General features: G+C 43.3%; 1 protein-coding gene across 2 annotated transcripts in view; it reads right to left on the bottom strand.

Annotated features, from left to right (window-relative positions):
* The window catches only part of LIN7B (lin-7 homolog B, crumbs cell polarity complex component), a 685,864-nt gene that overhangs the window by 367,090 nt on the left and 298,095 nt on the right, over positions 1–20,679 (bottom strand). The gene's annotated exons all lie outside the window — the stretch shown is intronic.

Below are 20,679 nucleotides of genomic sequence, written 5' to 3'. Positions count from 1 at the left end.
TAGATATTTAGAGATTTTGTTCCAGATATAGAGAGAGAGAGATCCAAAGATTATTAACTATATTTTGAGATATTGATATCTAGATATCTATCTATACGATATGTCTTTATAATTTTAAATATTGAGGTAAAATAGGAACTCTACACAAACCACTTCACTACAAATGTTGGAAAATTACTATGTACTAAAATATCTGTGTGCTAAGTAGATTAATAATTTTTTGTTTCACATAGGGGAAAAATCACTCAGCCAACAAGAAGACAGTCCACCCCAAGCCAAACATGATTGGGAAATCAGCCCAAGCCCCACTGAGGATGTGGAGGAAGGAGAGGTGGGCGACATGGGCACCCCACCAGGTGAGTGTCTGACACACCAGCTTACGGTAATCTATGCATGGCTGCCTTTTGTTTAATGTAATTTGTCTACTCTATTTTAGGGGATCTGGTTGTGCTTGATTCAAGCAACAGAGCCACCCCTGAGGATGTGGAGGAATTATGCTACATGGGCACCCCACCAGGTCAGTGTCTGAGACAACAGCTTTATTATGGTAAGGTAAACTATGTATGTGTGCATATTTCTAAATACATTTTTTGGTTTCATTCCACTTTAGGTACAAGAAGTGACTATTTCACCTCAGAAAGTGCCCAACGACTAATTGGTCAAATAATGGCCTGGAATAAGGACATGGATGAAATGCGTAATCGGCTGGATCGTATGCAGCAGGAAATGAAGGACATGATTGATGTTTTGGGTCGAATCTAAATGCCCTTTTTGAAACCCCAAAACATCAATCATGTCCTTCATTTCCTGTTTTGCTGACCCCATTCTGGGCCTTCTCTTTATTTTTTTGGCTGAACAGAAATGGCTGTTTAACCTAATTTAAAAAAGGAGGGCTGTTTCTCGAAAATATCTAAAAAATCCACAAAAAAATAAAACTTGATTTTCTCAAAAACCAAAAACAAAAAAAAAAACTTGATTTGAAAAAAACCAAAAAAATAAAAAAACTTGATTTTAAAAAACCAAAAAAAAAAAAAAACTTGATTTTAAAAAAACCAAAAAAATAAAAAAACTTGATTTTAAAAAACCAAAAAAAAAAAAAACTTGATTTTAAAAAAACCAAAAAAATAAAAAAACTTGATTTTAAAAAACCCAAAAAAAAGAAAAAAAACTTGATTTTAAAAAACCCCCCCCAAAAAAAAAAACTTGATTTAAAAAAAAAAAAAAAAAAAATTTGATTTTCTCAAAAACCCAAAAAAAATATAAAACTTGATTTAAAAAAAACAAAAAAAAAGAAAAAAACTTGATTTTAAAAAACCCAAAAAAAAAAAAAAAACTTGATTTTTAAAAACAAAAAAAAAAAACAAAAAAAAAAAAGCCTGTTTGCGAAAATCAAAAAGCCAAAAATAATTTTTTGTGGATTAGGTAGAAATATTTAAATATAATTATATTTTGCAAAATTATTAAGAGATCATTATATTTTTGTCTATGAACATTTTATACTAAATGCAGAACTGAATGCATAACAACCATTAATAAAAACATCTCCTTATAGGAATTAAATAAATGTGTGGTTTGTTATTTCAATGCTCAGTATCAGTTTGGTTATAATTGTAAAAAAGTTGTTTACAGTGGCAATGGAGCTTATTTAGACATTTAAAATGAAAATACAGTTGGCACTACAACTGCTCGACCATAACCTAGGAGACAGCCCAAAAGAAAGGCAAGCAATAAATATAATTCAAGATTTCATCAATATTTTTTTTATTGTAAAAAATTAAATATCCTGGCCCATTGCAATGGCCCCCCTACCCATAAAATAATTAACATATTGCTGTCTAACTTGACGGGCACTTTGGGGGGCCAAGCCAGTACGGACAGTATCCAGGCCCGTAAGGTTGGCATCTATAAGTCCGGCCTCAGGCCCAACTGTGCCTATATAATTCTGAGAATGTTTGTTTAAAAAGTTGTGCAGAATGCAGCACGATAAAATTATAAAATTAAGTTTGTATTCCGCCAAATTAATGGCTGTTTGAAACAGGCGGAACCGGCTGGCCAGAATTCCAAACGCATTCTCAACCACTCTTCTAGCTCTGGCCAGCCGGAAATTAAAAACCCTCCTCTCCGGGGTGAGGGTTCTTTGGGGGAATGGCCTCATGAGGTGGTTGCTCAGAGTGAAGGCTTCATCGGCAATGAAGACAAAGGGGAGTCCTTCCACATTATCCGCATCAGGTGGCAATCCCAGGCCACCACTCTGGAGACGCTGGCAGAACTCCGTCTGGGCAAATACTCCTCCATCCGACATCCGGCCATTCTTCCCCACGTCCACATATAAAAATTCATAGTGTGCCGACACCACCGCCATTAAAACAATACTGTGGAACCCTTTATAATTGAAATAGTATGACCCCGAATGGGGTGGTGGCACGATGTGGACATGTTTCCCATCTATAGCCCCTCCACAATTGGGAAAGTCCCAACGGCTGGCAAAATGGGATGCCACAGTCTGCCATTCCTGTGGCGTTGAAGGAAACTGGGGAATCAAACAAGAAAACCAAAATCAATTAATTTGTAAGCTAACATTGCAAGAAAATTAGACAATTAAAAACATTAGTCCCCAGCATCAGTATAACATTAAATAATTTAATTCTTCTGGAATAACTAATATGGAAAGGCACACTTATCAGATTGCTCACCCCCTCTGATGGAACATTGATTACATTTTAGGGGGTTGTGAAATCCCTAAAAAAGATTACTTTTAGGACACGCAGGAATTTAGGGACTAAAAAGGCTACAAGACTGCAGTTGTCGCACTCTGCAGGTGCAGTTGCTAACCAGCTTACAGTAAATGAGGTAATGTAAAAAGGCATTCATGTTGCAAGGAGTACACAATCACATGCAAGGGCAATTAATGAAAACACTTTGAGGCTTGCATATGATTTGATGATGGAAATCAGCAGAGCTTCTGCTCATTTACTAAAGCACTGGAACAAATGCACTTGTAGAGTGCACATGCATTTAGCAAAGTGCAACATATATTTGCTTTAGACAAATCAACACCACAGAACATTCAAGCAAATTTTTACGAGGGTGGGGGGGGGGGTGAAATCTAGCTAATTGCTAATTAGCAGCACACTATTTGGAGTGAGTTTAGGTGGGGGGGGGGGTTGTGAAATCTAGCTAATTTATAATTATAAGCACACTAAATACACTCAAACAAAATACATTCAAAATGAGTAGACTAGGTGGATATGTTCCCATCACTGCATGCTGGGGAGGTTATTGAAGGAAAATATACATGCATGACAAAAAATAACAGGAAAAAAATCCAGCATGTGTGAGGATAAAAAGGGGACATTCACACTATATTGCAATGATGGTAAGTAGTGTTTGAAGCAAGAAATACATTACATTATCAAAGATTACATAAAAGAACATGTGATGCTAATAAAAGAAAAATATCTTACATTAATATAGTCCTTCTGCAGGACCTGGATGATGGCAGAACAGGTCTCTGGGATAATGATACCCAGAGCCTGGGGGGAGATGCCTGTCGAGAACTTAAGGTCCTGCAGGCTTCTCCCTGTGGCCAAATACCGCAAGGTAGCGACCAGCCTCTGCTCCGGAGTGATGGCTTGCCTCATGCAGGTATCCTGCCTGCTGATATAGGGGATCAGCAAAGCCAACAAACGGTCAAAAACGGGGTCCGTCATCCGGAGAAAGTTCCTGAAATCCTCAGGATTATTCTCACGGATCTCACGGAGCAAAGGCATGTGACAGAACTGGTCATGCTGAAGCAACCAATTCTTGGTCCATGAACTCCTCCTCGCCCTGTTCATGGACTGGTCTTGGGCTGAAGAATAAACTACAGCACCAAACACATACAATGCACGAGCTCGACGATGAGTACGTACAGGTAACATGGTTTCAAAACGGTCAGCTGGTCAGAACGCACTTAACAGAACGCACTGAAGAACAGCAAGGCCTGTGAAGAACGACCTGAAAATCAGGAACGAGCGGCCAATAAAACAAAGATTTCTCAATGCCAACTGACCAAACGCACTGAAAAGCAGATACAAACCTCACAAGCACAGACTGAACAACAGTTAAAACGAACTGAAAAATACGAGTCTCACAAGCGCGAATCGTCTCTCACCAAACTTCTACTAACACGAGATAAACACGAGATTAGCAGAAGGAGCCCAAAGGGTGTCGTACGGGCTATTGAACTTCCGTTTTATAGTCTCGTCGGACTTGGTGTACGTCACCGCGTACTAGGCTGTCGTACTTTTGTGTGGTCGTGTGTAGGCAAGTCCGTTCGTAAGAAAGTCTGCCGCAAGTCCGCCGAAGGTACGCCGGAAGTATGTCGGACAGGCTGTCGGACTTTTGTAGGTGAAAAGTCCGACCGTGTGTACGTGGCATAACTTAATACCAGCTCTTGATGGATTTGCAGCCCTATCCGGCCTTATGGTTAATCCTAAGAAATGCCTAGTGCTTAATATTTCGCTCACAAACATGGAATTGATCCCGGCTAGGGCTGCACTCCCATTCACATGGGCAGAAAAATCAATCCCATATCTTGGAATTCATTTAACAGCATCTCATTCTGACTTATTTTCAACCAATTATCCTCCTGTATTAAGACAGATCACAAATCTAATAAAACAATGGTCGCAACTTCCTTTATCCTGGATAGGGAAGATTAATGCAATCAAAATGACTATTCTACCCAAATTGCTTTATCTATTCAGAGTCCTCCCTATTCCAATTCCTTCCTATTTTTTGAGAATAGTACAAAAAAGAGCAACTTCGTTTATATGGGGTTCTTCTAAACCACGTATACCTATACACACACTACATCTTCCCAAAAATAAAGGAGGCCTGGGATACCCTAATTTTACTAACTACTACAGAGCAGCACATTTGGCCAGTCTGTCCAAATACCATGCAAAACAGGAAATCCCATTATGGGTATTTATAGAGGCTTCAGAAAATGACCCTCTATTAATATCAAATTTATTATGGCTTGATCCTAAAGACCGCTTTAAAATTCATAATCCCATAACTAAACACTTCTTATCTCTCTGGGATAAACTAAAAACCAAATATCAGTTACAATCTCCACACAATCCTCTCCTTTCTTTTATCAGAAATCCGGCCTTTTATCCGGCATGGATCTACCCAAATTCTTTTAAAGCTTGGACAACATCAGGCATTCAGACACTAAATGACTTCATAGCATCTAAATCATTCCTTTCATTCCCATCGCTTAGAGAAAAATATGATCTACCAAACTCTGAGATATTTAGATATCTCCAAATCAAAAATTTCTATACACCATTCCTAAAGGGGGATACACCATTATCCCAATTATCCATTTTTGAATCAATCTGTACAAAAGATCCATTTGCTAAAGGTACAATTTCATCACTTTATAATCAATTATATGGAGTAGCAAATCTTAATAGACTCTCTTACGTTCAGAGGTGGTAGGAGGACCTGGGACGAACTTTAGAAGACACGGACTGGTCTAACATATGGCTCACATCTAAGTCATCTTCACCCAACATCTTAGCACTAGAGACAAATTATAAAGTCCTAACTCGCGGGTACCTTGTACCCGCTAGAGTGGCAAAATATTCACCTAATACCTCAGCTCTTTGTTTTCGAGGATGCCCAGAAATAGGCACATATTTACACATATGGTGGACGTGCCCAGTAATCCAAACCTTCTGGAAGGAAGTCTTCGTGATTGCATCTAAAATATTTAAAAAAATAATACAACCAGATCCATATTTAATTTTACTTAATCTAAAACCGGAATGGTTAACACTCTCTCAATTCAAACTTATGATCCAACTAATAACGGCTGCAAAACAAACAGTGGCCAAGGCATGGAAATCTCCTACATTGGTACTAGCAGAAACAATTCACAGAATGAATAATACAATGTCCCATGCTAAGATGGTAGCCATCGATCAAAATCAAATTCCAAAATTTGAAAAACTTTGGCATCCTTGGATAAAACAACAGTTCCTGTCAAACTTCAATGACTCTGTCCTGTTGCCATGGTAACAGATTAAATGACTTACAGAGACACCCATTGTAAGGCTTCAAAGAGAACTAAAAAGAATAATAAACTGACGAGCAGGACAACCTTGTGGACCATACCTCTACCTTTCAACCCTTTTTCTTCTTTCTCTTTCCTTTTCTCCACCTTACGATTAAAGCTCGTTATCAGAATTTATTTGACCTATATACACTCTATTTGTAAACAATATGTATATGTATAGTAGGTATAAATCATTTAAATACCTACAAAAGTAACTAAGGAAATGATATATATCTTTAATTTAGGTTTACGTGAACCCAATGTTTAATATTTGAAATTTCATGATATTTACCTATATAAACCCTACTGTAAAACAATGAGCTTACTTTATAGATCCTTGTAAACTTACTTTATGTATCTTTATAACATTGTATACTCAATAAACTTCTTTTGACAAGGAAAAATAGTGACTTGATGTGAATGAAAAATTGAATCACAAAACTCAAAAAAATGTCTAGTGATTAGACAATGAAACAGTGACTAAAGATATATGGTAAACATGGGTTAACAAATAAAAAGCAAAAAGTCCAATAGTGATAGGATAACCAAATATGGTTAATGGATAAGTCCATACACAATGTGTGAAAAGTTGTAGACTCTTGTAAGGTGATGAAAAACGAAAACACAGCAAAGAGTGTGACCAGATAGAAGTGCCTCCACCACCGCAAACACTGCCGCTTACCAGATTGTAGTGGTCCCTTATTACAGGGGACCACAATAAGCAGATGGCTATCACCTGGGCTGGGGTTTGGGTCATTTGGGGGGGGGGGGGTTGTGCTATCTTGGCATTTTATGGCCTTCAAAACTGTGATAGGTAGTGAGGAGTGAAATAAAAAATTTACACCCTTAGAAATCCTGAAGGGGGTGCTTGGTTTTCGGGATCCTGTACGCAGCTAGACTCCCAAAAAATCTCACACATGAGGTATCCCTCTACTCAGGAGAAGCAGCAGAATGTCTTTTGGGGTGTAATTACACATATAACCATGCCATGTTTGAAGAAAAAAAAAAAAGTGTAATTTTCCCGAAACTTGTGGCAAAATATAAAATATTCCATGGACTCAACATGCCTATCAGCAAATAGCTTGAGGTGTCTACTTTCCAAAAAGGGGTCATTTGGGGGGGGTTTGAACTGTCCTGGCATTTTATGCACAACATTTAGAAGCTAATGTCACACATCATCCACTCTTTTAACCACTTGAAGACAAAGCTCTTTCTGACACTTTTCGTTTACATGAAAAAAAATTTTTTTTTTGCAGGAAAATGACAAACTACATACATTTTTAAAAGCCTTTACAGGTTACCATTTTAGATTTACAGAGGAGGTCTACTGCTAAAATTACTGCCCTCGATGTGACCTTCGGGGTGATACCTCACATGCATGGTGCAATTGCTGTTTACTAGGGATGAGCCGAACACCCCCCGGTTCGGTTCGCACCAGAACCTGCGAACGGGCCGAAAATTCGCACGAACGTTAGAACCCCATTGACGTCTATGGGACTCGAACGTTCGAAATCAAAAGTGCTCATTTTAAAGGCTAATTATTTGCATGGTATTGTCCTAAAAAGGGTTTGGGGACCTGTATCCTGCCCCAGGGGACATGTATCAATGCAAAAAAAACTTTTAAAAACGGCTGTTTTTTCGGGAGCAGTGATTTTAATGATGCTTAAAGTAAAAAAAAAAAAAGTGAAATATTCCTTTAAATATCGTACCTGGGGGGTGTCTATAGTATGCCTGTAAAGTGGCGCGTGTTTCCCGTGTTTAGAACAGTCCCTGCACAAAATGTAATTTTTAAAGGAAAAAATCTCATTTAAAACTGCTTGCGGGTTTAATGTAATGTCGGGTCCTGGCAATATGGATGAAAATCAGTGAGACAAACAGCATGGGTACCCCCCCAGTCCATTACCAGGCCCTTTGGGTCTTGTATGGATATTAAGGGGAATCCCGCACCCAAATTAAAATAAGGAAAGGTGTGGGGCCACCAGGCCCTATATACTCTGAACAGCAGTATACAGGCGGTGCAAACAAGACAGGGACTGTAGGTTTGTTGTTAAGTAGAATCTGTTTGTAATTTTGAACGGGTACATTTTTAACGTGTTTAGCTCCAGCCAAAAAATCTTTTTTAAGCTTTTTGGAAAACATAGGGAAGGGTTATCACCCCTGTGACATTTGTTTTGCTGTCTGTCCTCCTCTTCAGAAGATTTCACCTCACTTTTTGTCCCAATGACAAATGTTTTTTGAAAATTTGGGTTTTTTTGTGAAACAAGGATTGGAAAGCATCAGTGGAAAGGAGAAATGTTTTTCCCATATTAACTCTTACAGGAGAGAATTTCCCTTCCTATGGGTAGATTTCATCTCACTTCCTGTTGTCTCCTTCCATTTGCAAGTAGGAGTCGTATGTAAGTTAGATGTTTGAAAGTAGGGGCCTGCCCTATATACTCAGCAGAAATTTGGGCCTTAGGTGTTGTTGTGGCCACAACACTGTAAGCCCTCACAGGGCCCTGCTGTGAAATATTAGATCAAGAATTGTAATTAAATGCCCCTGTTGAACAAGGGCAGAAAAATTGGGCCTTTGGTGGTGGTGGTAGTGCTGGTGCCACAACACTGTAAGTCCCCGCTCACTCTTGGTGTGCGCAGAAATGGGCCCTGCTGTGAAATATTAGATCAAGAATTGTAATTACATGCCCCTGTTGAACAAGGGCAGAAAAATTGGGCCTTTGGTGGTGGTGGTGATGCTGGTGCCACAACACTGTAGTCCTCACAGACACTCTAGTTGGAACGCAGGAACGAGCCCTGCTGCAAAGTATTGCATCAAAAATTTTAATTACACGCCCCTGTTAAACAGGGGCTGAAAAATTGGGCCTTAGGCACTGGTGCTGGTGCCACAACACTGCAACTCCTCACAGATACTCTAGCTGGAATGCAGAAACGAGCTCTGCTGCAAAGTATTGCATCAAAAATTGTAATTACACGCCCCTGTTAAACAGGGGCTGAAAAATTGGGCCTTAGGCACTGGTGCTGGTGCCACAACACTGCAACCCCTCACAGATACTCTAGTTGTAACGCAGAAACGAGCCCTGCTGCAAAGTATTGCATCAAAAATTGTAATTACACGCCCCTGTTAAACAGGGGCTGAAAAATTGGGCCTTAGGCACTGGTGCTGGTGCCACAACACTGCAACCCCTCACAGATACTCAAGTTGGAACGCAGAAACGAGCCCTGCTGCAAAGTATTGCACCAAAAATTGTAATTACACGCTCCTGTTAAACAGGGGCTGAAAAATTGGGCCTTAGGCACTGGTGGTGGCACCCAGAACCAAAAATGTTCTTACAAGCTATCAGCATGATCATTGAGGAGGAAGAGGATAATCACTCAGCATCACTCAGCATCAGCATAGGCAGTCTTTGAAGGGACCTGAGATTTCAAAAAAAATTATTCGGTTACATCAGCATCAGGTGCTTGGTAGCTGGTAGTGATCCAAGACTGATTCATTTTTATGAAGGTCAGTCGATCGACCGAGTCGGTGGACAGACGCACCCTGTGATCAGTTACAAAGCCTCCAGCAGCACTGAATGTGCGTTCCGAAAGAACACTGGATGCAGGACAGGCCAGTAGCTCAATTGCATACTGTGCAAGCTCTGGCCAGTGATCCATCCTCAAGACCCAGTAACCCAGAGGATTTTCGGTGGGAAAGGTGTCCAAGTCAGATCTTGCCCCTAGGTATTCCTGCACCATGTAAAACAGACGCTGGCGATGGTTGCTGGAACCGATCATACCTTGGGGCTGCGGACCAAAAAATTGTCTGAACGCATCGGTCAGACGGCCACCTTCTCCACCGCTCCTTCTTTGACTGACCGAAGCCTCAGCAACACGTTGTCCAGAAACAGGAGTTTGTAACCTCCCAGTCTCTGGGAACGCGTTGCACAGACCTTTCTGCAAGGCCTCCCGAAGATGTTTCATCCTCTGCTCCCTCTGCGATGGCAAGATAAGGTCCGCAACCTTACCCTTGTAACGTGGATCAAGGAGGGTTGCCAACCAGTATTGGTCCTTCTCCTTGATACCATGAATACGAGGATCCTTACGCAGGCTTTGCAGGATCAGGGAGGCCATGCAGCGTAGCTTTGCTGAGGCATTCGGTCCGGAGTCCTCTGGGTCACTAAGGAAGACATGGTCCGCAGCCACCTCCTCCCAGCCACGTATAAGTCCATGTGTTTCTTGGGACTAATCCCTTAAAGACTGCTGCTGATGCTGAGTGCCAGGCTCCACCTCCATACTGACACAATCTTCCTCCTCGTCCTCTTCCTGTGTGATCGGCGGGCACGCAGGAACACGGTCTGGATAAAGGGGGCCTTGAGAGCTAAGGAAGTCCTCCTCTTCCTGCCTCTGTTCTGCCTCAAGTGCCCTGTCCATTATTCCACACAGCGTGTGCTCCAACAGGTGGACAAGGGGGACAGTGTCACTGATGCATGCACTGTCACTGCTCACCATCCTCGTGGCCTCCTCAAATGGTGACAGGACAATGCATGCATCCCTGATTATGGCCCACTGGCGTGGGGAAAAAAACCAAGCTCCCCTGACCCTGTCATGGTGCCATAGTCGCACAGGTACTCATTGATGGCCCTCTGCTGCATGTGCAGCCGCTGCAGAATGGCCAACGTTGAGTTCCACCTGGTGGGCATGTCACAGATTAGGCAGTTCTTGGGGAGGTTAAACTCCTTTTGGAGGTCCGCCAGCCGAGCACTGGCATTATAAGACCGGCGGAAATGCACGCAGACTTTCCTGGCCTGCATCAGGACATCCTGTAAGCCCGGGTACCTGCCCAAGAACCGCTGCACCACCAAGTTAAGGACGTGAGCCAAACAGGGCACATGGGTCATTTGTCCCTGTCGGAGGACAGAGAGGAGGTTGGTGCCATTGTCGCAAACCACCATTCCTGCCTTAAGTTGGCATGGCGTCAACCACCTCTGAACCTGCCCCTGCAGAGCTGACAGAACCTCTGCCCCAGTGTGGCTCCTGTCCCCCAAGCACACCAGCTCAAGCACCGCATGGCATCTTTTGGCCTGCGTACTTGCAAAGCCCCTTGAACGGCTACGGAGCACCGCTGGTTCCGAGGAAAAAGCACAGGAAGAGGCCATGGAGGAAGAAGAAGAGGAGGGGGTGGAGGAGAGAGGTGTGTCACAATCATTAGTAGTGGCATTTTGGAGGCGTGGTGGCGGAACAACCTCCAACACTACTGCACCTTGTCCTGCATCCTAACCAGCTGCCAGCAGAGTCACCCAATGCGCGGTGAAACTTAGGTAACGTCCCTATCCATGCCTGCTGGATATGCACCTTACCGCTGACCGCCCTGTCCAGCGAGGCATGGACATTGCCTTCCACATGCTGGTAGAGAGCCGGAATTGCCTTCCGTGAGAAAAAGTGGCGTTTGGGTACCTGCCACTGAGGAACCGCACATTCCACAAACTCACGGAAGGGGGCAGAGTCTACCAACTGAAAAGGCAGCAGTTGAAGTGCTAGCAATTTTGCCAAGCTAGCATTCAACCGCTGGGCATGTGGATGGCTGGGAGCAAACTTCTTTCGGCGGTGCAGCAGCTGGGGCAGGGAAATTTGCCTGGTACAATCTGACGTCGGTGTACCAAAAGCAGATTGCACACAAGTACTTGGCTGTGACACACCTAATTCTACATCTTCATTCCTCTCAGTGCAGGTCTCAGAAAGGACTGAAGGTATAGTGGGGTTGGAGATCTCAGCTGATGAGGAGCAAGGAGAGGTCCTCTTTGTTCTTTGGTGTGGGTCTTTTAGATACGCTTGCCAACGAACTGCATGGCAGGTCAACATATGTCTGGCCAAGCATGTGGTACCCAAGTGGGAGATGTTTTGGCCATGCGAGATACGCTTGAGACATATGTTGCAAATAGCAGCGGTGCAATCTGATGCACTCATCTCAAAAAAGGCCCACACCAAAGAACTTTTTGAATAACGCACAGAGACTGCAGCGTCCTGCACATGTGGAGCTTTGGGGTGTGATGCAGTCAATGTGCTGCCCTTAGGCTGGCCCCTGGAGGGCATCCTGCCTCATTGGTGATGTGCCGCCTCCTCCTCCTCCTCTCTCCTATCAGGCACCCACGTTGAGTCAGTGACCTCATCATCCCCTCCCTCCTCATCACTGGAGCAAACCTGGCAGTATGCTGCAGCAGGGGGAGCATGACTGCCAGATTGCTGTCCTTCTTGGGCACCCCCTCTGTCCGTGCTCATGTTACTGCCTTCATCGAGCTCAGTATCATCATCAGAGCCTTCAAAATGCTGGGCATCCTCCTGGAGCATGTACCCAACACTGTGGTCAAACAGTTCGAGGGACTCCTCAGGAGGACATGGTGGGGCTAGGGAAGGAGTCACTGATGACATTGAGCCGAGGGAAGAGGCCACTGCTTTGCCAGACAAAGTACCCTGAGCATGGGTGAGAGAGGATGAGGAGGATGAGGACGGCTTGGTCATCCACTCGACCAAGTCTTCCGCATGTTGCGGCTCAACATGGCCAGCTGCCGAAAAAAAAGCCAAGCGTGTCCCACGGCCACGTGCTGATGAGGATGCACCGTCTCCACGACCAGCACTAGACACAAAGCCTGCTTGCCCTCTCTTATTGGCTCTTATTGGCTTGTGACTGTCTGCCTCTCCTTCTTGGCCTTCCAGACATACTAATGGCCTGTAGCTGCACTAAGCTGGGATATATATATATATATATATATATATATATATATATATATATATATATATATATATATATATATTGATACTGCAGCTAGCAAAATCAACTGCCTGCCTGTAGTATGAGAACACCACCAACCTTCTACAGGTAGCTTTAGCTGAACACTGTGCAGAGCTTGCAAAAAAATAACTTGTAGCTTTTTTAGCTGCCTGCGGTAGTGATAGGATCAGGAAAACACCACCAACCTTCTACAGGTAGCTTTAGCTGAACACTGTGCAGAGCTCGCAAAAAAATAACTTGTAGGTTTAGCTGAACACTGTGAGGAGGACGTACCACACTAACTTGTAGTTTTAGCTGAACACTGTGAGCAGGACGCACTACACTAACTTGTAGTTTTAGCTGAACACTGTGCAGAGGTCTCACCACACTAACTTGTAGTTTTAGCTGAACACTGTGAGGACGCACTACACTAACTTGTAGTTTTAGCTGAACACTGTGAGGAGGACGCACCACACTAACTTGTAGTTTTAGCTGAACACTGTGAGCAGGACGCACTGCACTAACTTGTAGCTTTAGATGAACACTGTGCAGAGCTCGCAAAAAAATAACTTGTAGGTTTAGCTGAACACTGTGAGCAGGACGCACCACACTAACTTGTAGTTTTAGCTGAACACTGTGAGCAGGACGCACTGCACTAACTTGTAGCTTTAGATGAACACTGTGCAGAGCTCGCAAAAAAATAACTTGTAGGTTTAGCTGAACACTGTGAGGAGGACCCACCACACTAACATGTAGTTTTAGCTGAACACTGTGAGCAGGACGCACTGCACTAACTTGTAGCTTTAGCTGAACACTGTGCAGAGGTCTCACCACACTAACTTGTAGTTTTAGCTGAACACTGTGAGCAGGACACACTACACTAACTTGTAGTTTTAGCTGAACACTGTGCAGAGGTCTCACTACACTAACTTGTAGTTTTAGCTGAACACTGTGAGGACGCACTACACTAACTTGTAGTTTTAGCTGAACACCGTGAGGAGGACGCACCACACTAACTTGTAGTTTTAGCTGAACACTGTGAGCAGGACGCACTGCACTAACTTGTAGCTTTAGATGAACACTGTGCAGAGCTCGCAAAAAAATAACTTGTAGGTTTAGTTGAACACTGTGAGGAGGACGCACCACACTAACATGTAGTTTTAGCTGAACACTGTGAGCAGGACGCACTGCACTAACTTGTAGCTTTAGATGAACACTGTGCAGAGCTCGCAAAAAAATTACTTGTAGGTTTAGCTGAACACTGTGAGCAGGACGCACCACACTAACTTGTAGTTTTAGCTGAACACTGTGAGCAGGACGCACTGCACTAACTGTAAATAGTCTAGCTGCCTGACTGTGGTACTAATAGGATCAAAAGAACACCAGCAATTTTCTTCAGGTAGCTGTAAATACTGTAACAAGACAAGCCTGCCTGTCAGTAAGAAGATAACAGGAACGGATCTAGCTAAACTGAATACAGTGTATATATATATATATATATATATACAACACCTGGGATGCATATATATACACAATACACTGTAAGTGCAGCTAACTCACTGATTGTCCTGCCTAATCTATCTAACTCAAATGAAATGACACTGTCTCTCTGTCTATCTATCTCTCTTTCAACGCCGGAACACACACTACACAGGGCCGCCGTGCAGGCGGCCTTATATAGTGTGGGGCGTGTTCTAAACCCCCTGAGCCATAATTGGCCAAAGCCACCCTGCCTTTGGCCAATTACAGCTCTCTCTACCGACGGCGCTGTGATTGGCCAAGCATGCGGGTCATAGTGCATGCTTGGCCAATCATCAGCCAGCAATGCACTGCGATGCCGCAGTGAATTATGGGCCGTGACGCGCCACACGAATTTGGCGTGAACGGCCCATAAAGTTCGGAATTCGGCGAACGACTGAACAGCCAATGTTCGAGACGAACATGGGTTCGACTTGAACACGAAGCTCATCCCTACTGTTTACATATGACACCAGACCGACGCTTGCATTCGCCTTTGCGCGTGAGCACAGAGGGACAGGGGTGCATTTTTTTTTTTATTATTTATTTTACTTTTTTATTATATTTTAAACTGTTCCTTTCATTTTTTTTAAATCATTTTTATTGTTATCTCAGGAAATGTAAATATCCCCTATGATAGCAATAGGTGGTGACAGGTTCTCTTTTTTGAAAAAATTGGGGTCTGTTAGACCCTAGATCTCTCCTCTGCCCTCAAAGCATCTGACCACACCAAGATTGGTGTAATAAAATGCTTTGCCAATTTCCCAATGGTGCTGTTTATATCCGGCGAAACCTAAGTCATGAAATGCTCGTAGCTTCCGGTTTCTTAGGCCATAGAGATAATTGGAGCCATTCTGGTCTCTGATCAGCTCTATGGTCAGCTGGTGGAACCACTGGCTGCATTCTCGGGTTCCCTGTTGGGACAGGAGAGCCCGAGAAAATCATGGAAGACGGGGGGGGGACGTTCCCTCTCACTGCTTATAAAAGCAGTCTAGAGGCTAATTAGCTTCTAGGATTGCTTTTACATGAAAGCTGACCACTGGCTGAAAAGAATTATACCAAGATGATACCCAAACCTGCAGGCATCATTCTGGTATAACCACTCAAAGTCCAGAAACATACCAGTACATTGCTGGTCCTTGTTGGGCATACATTGTAATGTTCTTTTTTTCATGCAGACTGTGGGCTGAACAAAAAAAAGAGATTGATCGGTGGGTATGCCCACCATTAGAATACCGCCCTTCATCCACCCAGTTCTAATGATGGTCATACATGCACCATTTTTTTTAAACTGTGGTGGTGAAATCACCTCCTACAGCACTGGAGTCGCTGATTTACGTATCGTGGGAGCAAACGCTGTTGCTGTCAAGATAAATAAATCAGTGCTGCAGCTGAACTGCGTACCTGCTAAGCAAATGATGGTTAACAATAAAACAAAGTAGCATTACAGTATAACAGTAAGACTTACCATACCTGCAAAGCAAATACAATAAAACATAGTAAAAATAAAACATTTTTTAACGCAATCTTAACGCTTCTCCATCCCTGCCCCCATGCTTCAGCATATATGTTTTTTTTTAACTGTGGTGGTGAAATCACCTCCGACAGTGCTGGAGTCACCACTTTACATATCGTAGGAGAAAACGCTGTTGCTGTCAAGATAAATAAACCCATGCTGCAGCTGAGTGGCGTCCCTGAAAACAAAAAATTGTTAACAATAAAACACAGTACACAGTAAAGTATAAAAGAATTACATACCTGAAAAGCAAACATGATAAAACATAGTAACAATAAAACATTGCATTGTAGAATACAGTAAAAAAGAGCAGAACAAACGAGAGTTAGAGAGAGATAGAACAATAAAACGACAACTATTTTTGTTCTTTTATTTTATAATTTTTTTGTTTTTTTTAACTTTTATTTTTTACACTTTTTTTTGTAACTGTAACGGTTCAGTTCCAGGTTTGGGTCTCCCAAAATGCGATGGCATCTTTGGAGACCCTGTGAATGTGTGTCCTAGTCTGTGCAGTGCTGTATCCTATGCTAATACTCCACTAGTGTATGGTAGCGTTCAAAACATTCACCAATGCAAAGACCAGGATGGTCAGGACAGGAGGGACAATAATAGCGGGTGTCACCCCTATATCTGCGCTTTCTACACACACAACATTTTCTTTGGGGGGCTCGTTGGGTAGGGGTACCAGGGAGGACATAAGGAAAATGCCTCTCATACAGCTGGCTTATTGTATTTGGATTGGGAAGTTGGGCCACAGCACCGTCTGGAAACAGAAGGGCTGTGATGATCTCTTCCTGGAATTTAAGGAAGGATCCAGTTCATCCTGAAGCTTTGTATAGCACATAAGAATTCAGCAGAGCCAATTGAAATAAGTATACAGACACTTTTTTGTACCAGCGTCTGGCCTTACGGGCAATTAGGTACGGCGCCAACAACTGGTCGTTGAGGTCCACCGATCCCATATTAAGGTTATATTCGTGGACACAGAGGGGTTTCTCCACAACACCAGTCACCATAGGACTTTGGACCGTCGTGTCTGCATGAAGGGAGGACAGAACGAAAACATTTCCATTATTCCTCCACTTCACAGCGAGCAAATTATTACACTTCAAGCAGGATTTCTCTCCCCCAGCCTAAGACGGGAATCTACAAGCCGCTGGAGTAAGCCCGACTATTATATCGCACGGTGACACATGCGCCAATTCCATGATCAAACAAATGACTAAAAAGTGGCACGCTTGTGTAATAATTGTCTACATTTAAGTGGTACCCCTTTCCGAATAAAATCACAATCTTACCAGTGCTCCTTATGTAATCTGGGCAGTTCTCTGGCTCTACGTGACTATCCCTTCCCTCGTAAACCATAAAACTATATGTATAGCCTGTGGCCCTGTCACAGAGATTATACATCTTGACCCCATATCTGGCACGCTTGCTGGGAAGATACTGTTTGAAAGACAAGTTGCCAAAAAACTTAATCAGGGACTCATCAATGCAGACAACTTGATGGGGAGTAAACAAGGCTGCAAACGTTGGTTGAAGTGGTTTACGAGGGGCCGAATTTTGTTTAGCCGATCATATCCAGGGTCACCCCGAGGACGACAGAGTTCATTGTCATTGAAGTGCATGAACCGCAAGATCTGCTCGTATTGTGCCCTGGCCATGGAGGCAGAGAACATGGCATATGGGGAATTGGGTCAGTGGACCAATATGACCGCAACTCACTCTTTTTAGTTATGCCCATGAGGAGGGATAGGCCCAGAAAGGTCTTAAATTCGGAAACCGTAATTGGTCTCCAATCTCTGGCAAGGGTCAATGAAGCGGTGATGAATTGACCAGTATACAAATTGCTTTGGTCCACAATAGATTTATAGAGATCTTCCGTGAAAAACAGCGAATAAGAATCAAGTGACGTAAAATCAACTGTTTCCACCTGAATTCCGGGTTGGCCAGTGAATGGGGGAAGTACGGGTGCAGCAGAAGTGGTGGGTTCCCAATTAGGATTGGCAAATGCAGCAGGAAGGGCACTATAGGCTTGACAGGCCTGTGTTTGTCTTCTTGGTGGCTGTGGAACACTAGTTGTGCTAGCCACCGCACCAGCTTGAACTGCAATTATGGGACTCGCCATGTCACCACGTGTTACTGCAGTGTTGGTTTGACTATCAGGGTGTACTAGGCCGCTGGTGCTTGCCAGTTCACCAGAAGGATGAGTGGCACTAGTACTGTCTCTCTGCTCCATACGAGAGCCCTGCAGTTTTTGTACCTCAACTACAGCAGAAGAACGGGGTCTGGTACGCCTGACCTTGGCAGGGACCACAACTCCGTCGCCAGAGCTATCTGTCAGGGTGCCGCTGCTGTCTACAGGATCATATTCTGAGCCTGAATCTGACAGATGAGTGACTTCCTCTTCACTATCTGTCATGCTCAGAAACGTGTAGGCCTCTTCACTAGTGTACCTTCGATTTGACATTTTGGTCTCTAAATTTACTGGTACACTAGTGAGACTCACAGGTAAAAAAAGCTCCTGACTGTCAGCGACTGATTCAAACGCTACCAAAAAACTGTTAGAGTTTGCAGGCATCAGGCCTGACTCTGCTAACGCTGCAGTTATGTGTGTTGTGTTGGCTGGGCTGGGCAGAGGGGATAAACGCAGGTGCTAGCAGGTATCTGGGCTGATCCCGCTAACACTTCGTTTTTGGGAACCCTAAACTGCTGGGGACGCTAGTATAGATCTGATCTCTCTCTCTCACTGGAATGGAAAAGACTCCACGAGGAGAGATGACATCACTTCCTCCTGTCTGTGTTTACACTTACACAGACAGGGGAAGGTTTTCATTCGTTAGGAGCGATCACCAGGTTCAGACCATAAATCATTGGTCTGGCCCTGGGGACTAATCGCTCTTCTAATGAACCTGACCACTGCGGGCATAGGGGGGAGCGCGATTGTGCCCCCTGCCCATGGGGAGGGCGGGACATACAGGTAAGCCCATTTGCCCACCCATGCCATTCTGCCGAAGTACATCGGTGTGCGGTGGTCGGGAACCAGTTAATATTGTGACTACTGTACCTTGTTATTGAACCATGGTGGGATGTTTATGCTTATAATGTGCAATGTACTTTGTATACAGGGTTGTTAGTGCCGGAATGTCTGGGTGGCTAGTTGTTAATTAGTTCACGTTAATTAGATCACTGTCAGCTATTTGTTGCTAGATGTGGATTAGCATTATGTGTATGTTGGCTGTTCCTTAGCTATGTTAATTATATTCCTATTTACAGTTTGTATTGTTAAGGTAATGTGATCAGGCCCTACCTGAAATTGTGTGCTTTAAATTCTGTGTGAGTTTTCAATAAAGAGAGTTCCAGTTTACATCTAAGCTATTGTCGTCTAGTCTTGGGTGCTCAGCTATAATATCTGGTTCCTAGGTCCAGACTGGAGGAAGCTATATATCTTGACAGAGGCACCCAAGCTGGGTGCTGGACAGTTCCATCACAAACAGTAAGCCCAAGAAACACCCGCGAGTGGCAGGAACGACCCCTCCCGCTGCTTCAGAAAGCGATTCAGCGGCTAATTAGCTGATCAGACCACTTTCATGAGAAAGCCAGTTCCTGGCTGAAAAAAAAAATACCGGGATTATGGCTGGTAGCTTCAGCCACAAGCCCGATAAACTGCTTGCAAGCTGCAATGTATATATACAGTAGGTACTGTATTGCAGTTGGAAAGTGGTTAAAGTGATATCAAACCCTTAGTTGTAAGCACGTTTAGCAGCTGATTTAATCACTCACTGAATATGCAGCCTCTTTATATATTATTCCTTTCTTATTTTCCTGTTTAAGCCGGTGGCATGATCGCTGTAGAGCCCTTTGTATCTCCCTACACTGTGTGCACCAAAAGAAACACAACGCATAGGGATTGATTTACTAAAGGCAAAAAGACTGTGCACTTTGGAAAGTGCAGTTGCACACGGCAAGAGCAGTTGCTCCAGAGTTTAGTAAATGAGCAGAAGCTCTGCTGACTTTCATTAACCAATCATGTGCAAGCAAAAATGCTGTTTTTTTTCATCTTCCTTGCATGTGATTGGGTATTCTTTGCAAAGTGAAGCTTTACCTCATTTACTAAGCTCTGGAGCAACTGCACTTGCAGAGTGCAATTGCACTTTCCAAGGTGCACAGTCTATTGGCCCTTAGTAAATCAACCCCACAGCCTCTTGATCTAGGATGGCAAGCACTCCCCATCTTCTTAACAAAGAAATAAAAAGAGAAAAGGGCGCACCAGCCATGTGCATTATCTTTTATAAAACATTTATTAAGTAAAATGATAAAGGAAATTACTCACAAGCAGTAGTGAATCATGTGCCATAAACCTTGGACATCAACTAGCAACAAGTGGTTTAAAATGATGAACAAAGCCTTCCAAAGGTCTTTCAGAGGAATATATAACACTGCTTGCTTACGCGTTTCGAAGGGCTCGTCCCTTCTTCATCAGAGCTCAGCAGTCATCTTCTTAACACCCTCCCCGCCCCCTGCACACACTCCTCACCACCCCTACTCCTCCCCCTCCCTTCCATTTTCAAGCTAACAGACTGACTGACGACTGCACTGTCCACTGTTAACTTGTTCCAATGAAGACCAAATTAAGGGAAGCAGCACTAAGGGAGCAATAGCCAGTAGCATTGAAAGCTCTAAACTGAAAGTGCTGGGGTAAGTATTTTAACAAATAGTTTACTGGGAAATGTTTATTTTTATTGTGCTCAATGTGTTAAACTAAAAAAAGTAAGCAGGTTTAATACTACTATA

This window comes from Aquarana catesbeiana, linkage group LG10, assembly GCF_042186555.1.
Source record: "Aquarana catesbeiana isolate 2022-GZ linkage group LG10, ASM4218655v1, whole genome shotgun sequence".
Taxonomy (NCBI): Eukaryota; Metazoa; Chordata; class Amphibia; order Anura; family Ranidae; genus Aquarana; species Aquarana catesbeiana.
Note: the sequence above shows the minus strand (reverse complement) of the source record. Positions and strands in the feature narration are given on the sequence as shown.